A 9,553-nucleotide genomic window follows, 5' to 3' on the forward strand; every position below is an offset into this window, starting at 1 on the left:
CACCACCACCACCACCACCACCACCACCATCACCACCACTATCACCATCACCACTACTACTTCCAATATGTATCACCACCACCACCATCTCTCCTACATTAAAGAAAGAAGCCGAGGCTCAAAATGACACTTGGTTGCCTAAATATCCATAGAGAGGGTTAGTATCTTTGCAGCAGTGTGCTGCTCTGATGCCTTGAACTCTTGGGCTCATGCAGCACTCTTGCATCAGACTCCTAACTACTTGGCGTCATAGGCATGCACTACCACATTTGGCTTCACTACAGCACTTTGTATGACTCTCTTGCTCATACTTCAGTGAGGCTGTAGATTTTCTGTGCTGTTGGTTGAAGGTGGCCGATTCCCTACCTAGCCCCAGAGATCAATGTTCATCTGTGACTCCGGTTGAGGTAAGGACAGTGACACACCTTCAGCATCTGCCTGTGACCCTTATGTTTTTTTTTTTTTAAAGATTTACTTACTTCATTTTATATATGTGAGTACACTGTCACTGTCTTCAGACACACCAGAAGAGGGCATCAGATCCCATTGCAGATGGTTGTGAGCCACCATGTGGTTGCTGGGAATTGAACTGGGACCTCTGGAAGAACAGTCAGCACTCTTAACCACTGAACTATCTCTCCAGCCCAGACCCCTTATGGCTGTTAAAACCTTATTGCAAGACTCTCATGCTTTGGTACCTAAAAACATCCTGGCTCACTTAGGGGATGGTACCAAGTAGAAAGATTCTGGCTGAAGGCTAATGCCTAAGAGTTATACCCTTCCCCTTTTCAAATATTAATAAGATAACAGTGTTATTAAATTACCAATCATGTTGAATGTTTGTGAAGAATCCCATGTTTCCACCTCACATAATACATTTTATTTGTTTTTTTCTCTTGGGGATTTGATCTCTGAATGTTTGCTTCTTCATGGTCCAATTAATCAGAACTCTCCCCGTCTCTCATCCTTCACCTCACAGTATCAATGTATAAAAAGAAACAAATATCGGAAAATGATAAGCAGTATTTAAAGGCTAGAATCTATTAAGAACACTACCTTGCCGGTGAAAGAGAATGGGAAGTAATTAAGACTCAGCACTTTAAAACATTGGGCAACTACTGGCTTTCCTCCATTTTGTTACAAAATAAAAAGAAAACACCGTCTTCTAAGCAAGATGGGAGGGCGCTTACCAAGCCCTCAAAGTGAGCTACCAATGATGGTTTCAGGAAATATAGAGAGGAAATGAAAACTATTTATTTTACGGAACCAGCCATCCCCCTGCAGATTATGGAGACTGTGCCCAGGACTGTAAGACGGATACTACCCAGCAGGTTAGTTTCTGTTTATTTAGTTTTTGACTGTCAGCTTGAACTCGAGTTGTTTAAAACTGAGAGTTTCTTGACTATAAAATGAGGCTGTCTTAGATTGTATTTTCAGATAAAAACGTACTGAGCTTGAATTATCTGAATAGGCAGGTAATATTTTTATACATTTTTGAAATACCTTCAAACCGTTAGGTTGGTTAAGAATTGGGTATATTGTTGACAGAGAGATCATCCATCTATTCTGGTCACGCTAATTTGGAAAGTTTCACAGTGCCGTTTTAGAATGTATTTCATAAGGAAACATTTTTATAGGTATTAATTTGGAAATCAGGGCTAGCTATTTTCATTTTAGGCTTCTGCTTCTTAGCTATGTGAATCAGAGCATGCTATTTAAGCTGGGTTGTGTTCAGTTTAATCGTTAGTATTTCCTTGTGGATGTAGAATGGAGTATATATTTAACTTTTGTTGTTGTGGCTTTATAAAGCCTAGGATATTTGAAATGCAACAGATTATACCCAAATGGGGATTCTTTGCTCAAGTGAGGCAGATAGGAGATACGATGTTGCCGTTTACTTCTTGGTTTTCGTGGTTCTGAGATCAAACACAGGGTCTCACACAAACCAGATGAGTGCTTTGATGTAACTACATCCTTGGCCCTAACTTACAGTTGAGTGAGTTCCTCAGTACTGTTTCAGTCTTGAGCTAAATGATTTTATGTGGGACTGGAGAGCTGGCTCAGGGGATAAGAGCACTGACTGCTCTTCCAGAGGTCCTGAGTTCAATTCCCAGCAACCACATGGTCCCTCACAACCATCTGTGATGAGATCTAATGCCCTCTTCTGGTGTGTCTGCAGACAGCTACAGTATGCTCAAATAAATAAAACTAAATTTTAATAATAATAATAATAATAATAATATTAATAATAATTTTATGTGTATTTCTGGTGCACAGCAGCCCTATGTTGTAATCATAGCTGCCATCATTTTTACCGATAACAAAATTGACAGCTGACACAGGAGACTTAACTTTCCTATGAACCTCTAATGGTGAACACCAAACCCAGGATGCTCTAACAATGCCAGGCTTGGAGTTAACAAATGTGGGAGGCATCTGTCACAACTGACAGTAGCCTTGGTATGCATGTAAAGGTGTTTTTACGTAGATACTTGAACCCAGGGCTTGCTCTACTATTGAATTGCTTACTCAGTCAGGCCAGGGTTGTTAAATCATTGCTTTAAGTTCCTAGGACAGAAGAGCCAATGTGTAAGTAAGAGGCTTGAGTTTCTCCATGATGAATATCGCTCCAGAGAACAGTGGGGTTTCCAGCTAGCTTCCCATAGAAACGCTAGTGTGGACACACTCCAACGGCCATTCCCACGATGCCTTCACAGAGGTCCTGCTACAAAATTACAAAGTCTAGGCTAGAGCCCATCTTTATTAATGTTTTTAAACAGTTGCTCTGGCTTCTTCCAAAGCCATATCAAGTTCAAAGTCACAGTAAGGGTGGGAGCAGCTAAAGTTGAAATGGCTTGAATGTTTAATGTAGCCTCAGAGCGGAAATTGTTCCAGAGTTGGGAAGCAGGCAGAATATTCATAGGAATTTGAGTACAGGATACCAAGTCAGTGTCAAAACAATATTCCATACCAATTTACTGTTTTTAATACTAGCTTTTCAAGGCTGGTTAGGAGAGAAGGAAGAGAGAGGAGTAGGTTAAGCTTCTCCAGTCTTGGGACAGGTCTGTAATATTGTTCTTCCCTTTTTTTGTGGGAGGGAGGATTGTCTCTTCAGGACTTAGTATTTTGGTGACAGTGACGAGGTGCAGATCAAATCAGCAAGGATCCTGTTCCTTCTGCGTTATGCTTGAAACAGAGGAAACCATAAACAAGAACTTGGGCAGTATTTTGCAGTTGCAGGGGTGACACCATTTGCTTTGTTCTTGTGGTGTAGACAACGATTAAAAAATCATGAAGGTATAGAATGGTGGGCATCATTTCAAGATTATAGAATTATATTTTAAAATTAAAGAGTTCAAAAACTGATGACCTAAATCTTTCCCCAAGAATTAACAAATCTCTCATTTTGCCCCCCTAGGAATGCTCCTCATCTGTAGTTAATCTTAGAATTAACATGTAGCAAATTACTGCCATGGTGCCTTCAGTAGGGAATGTGCCTGGTGGCTCAGTTGATTAGAACCCTGTGCTAATGAGGTCACAGGTTCAGTTCCCAGAAGACAAATTCACCTCACTCTCGTCTCCCTTCTGAACCCCTAGCCTGGTCTCTGAGTGGACAAGTGGCCTTCTGGGTAGAAATCCACATGATTTTTGTGTGGTTTGTGGGCAAAATAATCCTAGCAGATGCATTAAATTAATTTGGAACATGTCAGTGATTATTTAGAGCAACAAAATGGTGCCCCAGAGGCTGCAAGGACTTCTTGAAGATTGTGCCAGGTGTCTTATTTCCTGGGTGTTTGACTGATGTGTGTTGGAGGGGAGAGTTATCTAGAGCTAGGAGGTTGGGGGGTTATTTAAACTGTATGCTCAGAAGGATGTTTAGGGGAACAGGCTGAGTTGCCTACTGGTAAGTTATACAAAAGATGGATCACCATGTTTTTCATTTAATATATGCACTCATGGCACCCATAGGATGGTCTGTCTCCCAGTCAGGTGTCCCTCACCATTTATGTCTAGACTGCCATGAGTAAGTGGCTCTCGTTTATGCATTCTTTCCATTTTCAGTTCCAATCCCACCTCAGGCATCATCTTTTAGGTACTTTTCCAAGGCTAAGGCTCACCCCCATTGTGGCTGAATGCATTGCTGTCCTCTGGATTTCAAGACACTTCCTGCCCTCACTAATAGTTCCCAGAGGGCTTTTGTTGAGTGGCTTCCCTAAGTCTTTGAGATGAGGAGTCACTCACTGTACTGCTGAGCATGTCACTGAGTTCCTAGACTGTTGTACTCAGGAGATTCTCTCACCTTATCCTCTGTTTCCCTAAATGCTGGTGCCCCAAATCTATAGTACCACATCTGGCTTAAAAAACAATTAAATATTTTTTCTAGCAACAGTGCCCTCCCATCTAGCAGAACGGATTGCATGCAGTGGGTGTGCATAGCCTCCATCTTATATGCTACTATAAGGATGAGTTCTGTTTGAAACCTACAGAGCAGAGCACAAGGATGGAGTTCAAATGTGTGATCTGGTAGGATGAGAACAGAAGATACCCACTGAGAGGAGGAGAAAGATACCCTTTGCCGGACAATAGATGGAGAAAGACGTAAGGAGGAATGGGAAAGGGTCCATCGTGGAAGGGTTGATAACTTTGGGAATGTTGAGGGAAAGAGGTAAGGTTAGAGACAACGCTGGGACTGCAACTGGACAATAGATCCAACAGGAAGGGATGAACATAAAGACAGGAAGCTAAGAGGCTAGGAGGTATACAAGGCAGGCTATCCCTTAGAACCAAGTGAGAATGAAAGAAAGAAAGTAAGAAGAAAGAATGAAGGAAGAGAGGGAGGGAGGGAAGGAGGGAGGAAGAAACAGTGTGCCATCTGTCAATATCTAGTCAATCCCAACATGATAAGGGCAGTAGGAGTGTTCATGAGCAGAAACATGGGGTTGGGGTGGAGTGCAGTGATAAAGAGTGCTTAGCAGGAATGAGGCCCTGTGTTTCACCTCAGCACACAAACGAACATCATATTAAACCCCACAATAACACCATCATCATCTTATTATCACCATCACCATCACCATCATCTTCAGCAGCAGCAGCAGCAGCAGCAGAAGTCGTAACAGGAAATAGAGGTCACTGAAGACAAGCATGGTCCTCTGGCCAAAGCACACCCTTGTTTTCTAGAAAGTGCTTAGAGTAACATACCTGAGAAAGAAATGTAAACTAGATGGCTATTAAAGATACAGTTATGCATTCACATCATGACCATCATGACCTTATTCATATGAAATGACCTACAAGGTGTTACCTATCTGCTATGTGTGAACTATACCTCAATGCAGACATGTACTGTCATATACATGGTGATCGCAAGAGCAAGATGATGTATGTGGTCGGGCAGGGAGACATGTTTACCTTTGCTTTTATTCACCGTTTAGAGCATTGTAACAATCTGTAGTACTTTCCTAATCTGAAAATAAAGGGGGAAAAATTAAAGAGTAAAAAGAATTTAAGTTGGCTCCCATCACAAGTGGAAATCAGGTAATGGAGCGAAGTTCTGGGCTGTCACACAACCCATCACTAGGAATAGAGTCCCATGAACAACATGAGAGTCACACCTGGCTCCACAGAATGTCGAGCTCACAGCCGCCTCACACAGATAGCATGGGGACATTCGATGACCTGGGAAGTTGTATGTCTTCAGCAGGCAACCTGCTAGGGTTTTTAAAAGTTAGAGATAAGGTCTTGCTTTGTTACCTAGGCAGGGACTGACAATCCTTTTGCTTCAGCATCCGCAATAGCTGGGATGATAGCATTCATTACTCAGGTAAGGCACGACTCATTTCCTAAAGACCAACAAGGAACAGTGCAGTGATGACTGCTCTTCTCCTGAATGAAGGAAATGGATGGTTCACAAGGGACCAACAGAGACAGCATCTTCATTCATGCCAGAGACAGCCCTGAAGGAAATCCCTTGGGGTGTGCTTGGGAAAACCCACATCTAGAAACCACAGTAGACCTTTCTGGGTCAGGATTGGAGAGGAGGGGCTATCAGGATACAGGAAGATCCAGGAATGGGTGGGATGTGTGTTGACTCTGGATGTCACATGGAAAGGTTCTCAGATAGGGTTCTAAAATGGTTTCCGCCCAAGCTCAAGAGTTTGAGTTTCATTCAGGAAACAAAGGTGTGCTTAGGAGTCCAGTTGTGCTTTATTTCCAAACTTCAACTGGAACATCTGCTGACAGAGAGATCCCTGCATTTGGATCATTCTCATGGTTAGACCCAAGCATGGTTATGAGAACAGTGTAGTGTTTTGCCCTGTAGCTGAAGGTGCCTGGGTAAGGTTTCCCTGTACGGCCCTTAATGAAGTATTTTCACAAATGGGACCTGTCTCATGTCTGTCTCACCACCCAGCATAGTAGCCTGTGTAAGTATTCACATTTCTTCAGGCTGTTCATTGACATATGAAAGACTCAGGCAGGACACATGACCACAAGCACTTCTGAACCTCATGTCTCAGTTCTGGTAAGCTCTGTCAGAGCTGAGTCCTGGGGAAAGGCTTCCAGTGGCCACACTAGGAACTGTTTGGGCCTCTTCCATTGGCTTCAGAGGACTTGGCTGTGAGAAAGTCTGTAGTGAACAGAAAGGCATGTATGAATAACTATGACATCTCCCATTACCACTGGGAGGCAGCCAGCCTATGGTGATGTATGCTTACTGGACAGACAGGAGGTTACTTTTTAATTTTCCTCTATGGCCTGCATATCCACAGCAGACTTTATCAGGACTCCAAAGTTCTAATGTTGGGGCACAGGCCAAGTGGATATATGGGGGGTTTTACCCCACCCTCTATTCCAACACAAGTTTGAAGCTGTGATGATTTTGGATTGAGTTACCATAAAGAACCATCATCTTGGAACCTTTAATACCTTGTGCCTTTTGTCATAGTAACTGCTGTGGTCCCAAGAATCACTTCTGAAGTTCTGAAGAGTGTATTTTGTGACACATAGATGCCATGCAGACTATCTAGTGTAGATCTCCAACTATGTCTGTTTTTCCTGGCAGGTTAGAGAAGCCTCTGGGGTAACCAATTTTTTCAGTTTGATCATCCACGTGTAGTGTGTAATACCCTTTGTCTGAGCTCAAATTAGAAGATCACAGTCCAAGGGTCTGCTTCTCTGTCAGAACGCTACTCTATGAACGCTTGGCATTTGAAATCACCTGTGAGACTGAGCCAGCCAGACACGTGTTGGTTGTGGTACTGGGAAGAGTGTGTTCCTCTCTCTTCACTTCCTGCCCTAGGACTTTGGAGGAGAGTTCTCTTAAACCCATGTTTCACATGGAGTTGATATCATCTACCCTGTATATAATGGAGGGTTAAACAGAATAATTATCATGCCTGATATCAAAACAATGCCTGGTCCTCAACCCAAGGCCTCTTTACTCTTGATAACAGGCTTACTCCTTCTCCAAGTAGAATGTTCTTCAGGTAATGTCCTACCTACTTGCTGTTAACAGGACATTCAGAGGGATATGAAATTCCTCTCTTTAATTTGAGTTGTCTTTTCATATTAAAAATGAGAAAAAGAAACTCATAGCACCTCAAAAAAATTGAGCTTTAAAAAATCTTCATTCAGCAACAAATGCAAAGAATATTCTTATTAATGCATGTCCTTATAAATGAAGCATCACTCCTCAAATATTTATATGTAGCAGCCAGAGAAGCCAGCACAGTGGTTAGCAGGCCTAAGGACATTTCCATGTGTAGCATGGGATAGCAAAGGCAGGGGAGATCCTTCAGTTTTGTGTAGTGGTTTAGGTCTCCAGCCTGAGCAGTGCATGGTGTAGTTTCTGCTCTGGAACCTGTCAGAACTCCCACATAGCTGATCCTTATAGGAGACTCCCCTTGAAGTCCACAGGGGTTCTTTGAATGGAAAACATGCAAATAAGAATCAGACCTGATGTAATCTTGGTACGAGGGACTGTTCACCCAAATATTAGCTTTTTAGCCTGGAAACTAGGATTTGATCATGAGATAAAAGAATTCTTCCTTCCCCTCTGTAAGGCACACGATACACGGACAACCAAAGCATCACCATGCGCACACTCAGGAGAGGATAAGCCTGCTAATTACTGAAGAGACCTAATTAAACCTCAGAAAGACAATGTTGAGCTTCATTTTTTTACCTTAAACATATGAATAGGATAAATATTCCTGATTCCGTGGCAAGTTCCATGGCAAATGAAAAACAAAACAACCCCCTGCCCTCCCAACAATGTTACTCTCTGGAAATATCACTCATCTGATGTGGTAATTTAGAAAAATATATCTATTAGAGATAGTTAGAGATATATGTATGTTTTTTCTTTTCTTTTCTTTTTTTTTTTTGGTTAGAAAAGCTTCACCGATGAAGCACAAAGCTGAAAATTGTAGACAGGTTAAGTAAATTAAATCACTCACTGTCTTTTTCCCCCCGCCTCTTCTTCTTTCTTCAATGGCTTTAAAAGTTAAAGGTAATTTGCAAAGAAAATGCTCAGTTTGAATTGGTTTGTAATATCTGTTAATGATCTTGGAAAAAAATTTATGTACTCACAGTTCTCTCCCCAAGGGAACTCCAGTGTGCTATCGGGAAAAATTTCCAAAGTCTGAAATGTCATTAGCTAGTGATTTTCTTGAAGTAAAAAGCCCAGAAAAAATTATATAAGGTATACAAGTGCACAGGACAATCACTCTGATGAATAATGTCTGTGTTTTTCATAATGTTTCATATCTAAAAATGCAGCAATTGAAAGGCAAGCTTCTAAACTCCAGATCTGCTTGAGTTAGCTCGCTGTAGTCATCCCTTGTTTATTTCACAGGTATATTGCGTTCTTCCGTATATTTATAGATTGTTGTTGTAAAAACAGTAGTGTTAGGAACAATTTTGATTATGTTCCTTGCATTTACCTTTTGGAAACACAAGGTGTAGTCTAAATACAGACCTACAGGTGCTGCCTTCTCAGGTTAAAACAATAACCTGTTTCAGAGTGTTCAGCCAGGTGCCTGGAGTGGAGGTGCGAACACCCAGCAGACTGGAGAGCTATTGGCTATTAGGTAACAGTACAGTGAAACACTATATTAAGCGGGAAGTATCCCTTTGACCCCCAGCTGGTGGTGGGCTTTTGCCTGTATGCACAAGAGGCTTTGTAATGCAATGCTACCTCCTTATAACTGTAGATTCCATTCTGGTTGCTGGAGTTGGTATGGGGAAGAGTTAGATTTTACTAACTGTTGCTGTGTTGTCTCCTAGACTCTCTATATTGTATACATTGTATACAATATATACATTGCAGAAGTAAGTGCTTTGTACATAGTCTCCAGTTGTTGCTTTTTAATTAATTCTTTGAGAATTTCATATATACGTACAATATATTTTGATCATATTTGTCCCATACTTTTCTGTCAAACTCCTCCCACATCTGTCCACCCCACTCAACTTCAAGTCTTCTTCTTCTTCTTCTTCTTCTTCTTCTTCTTCTTCTTCTTCTTCTTCTTCTTCTTCTCCTCCTTCTCCTCCT

At 41.7% G+C, this 9,553-nt stretch overlaps 1 long non-coding RNA gene across 1 annotated transcript in view; it reads left to right on the top strand.

Annotated features, from left to right (window-relative positions):
* LOC114638404 overlaps positions 1-9,553 on the top strand; it is a 45,286-nt gene that overhangs the window by 29,523 nt on the left and 6,210 nt on the right. Inside the window, exon 4 of the long non-coding RNA XR_003713882.1 lies at positions 1,227-1,331. This is a non-coding gene — a long non-coding RNA (uncharacterized LOC114638404). The remainder of the gene's footprint in view (positions 1-1,226; positions 1,332-9,553) is intronic.

Source organism: Grammomys surdaster, unplaced genomic scaffold, assembly GCF_004785775.1.
Source record: "Grammomys surdaster isolate TR1022 unplaced genomic scaffold, NIH_TR_1.0 125600, whole genome shotgun sequence".
Taxonomy (NCBI): Eukaryota; Metazoa; Chordata; class Mammalia; order Rodentia; family Muridae; genus Grammomys; species Grammomys surdaster.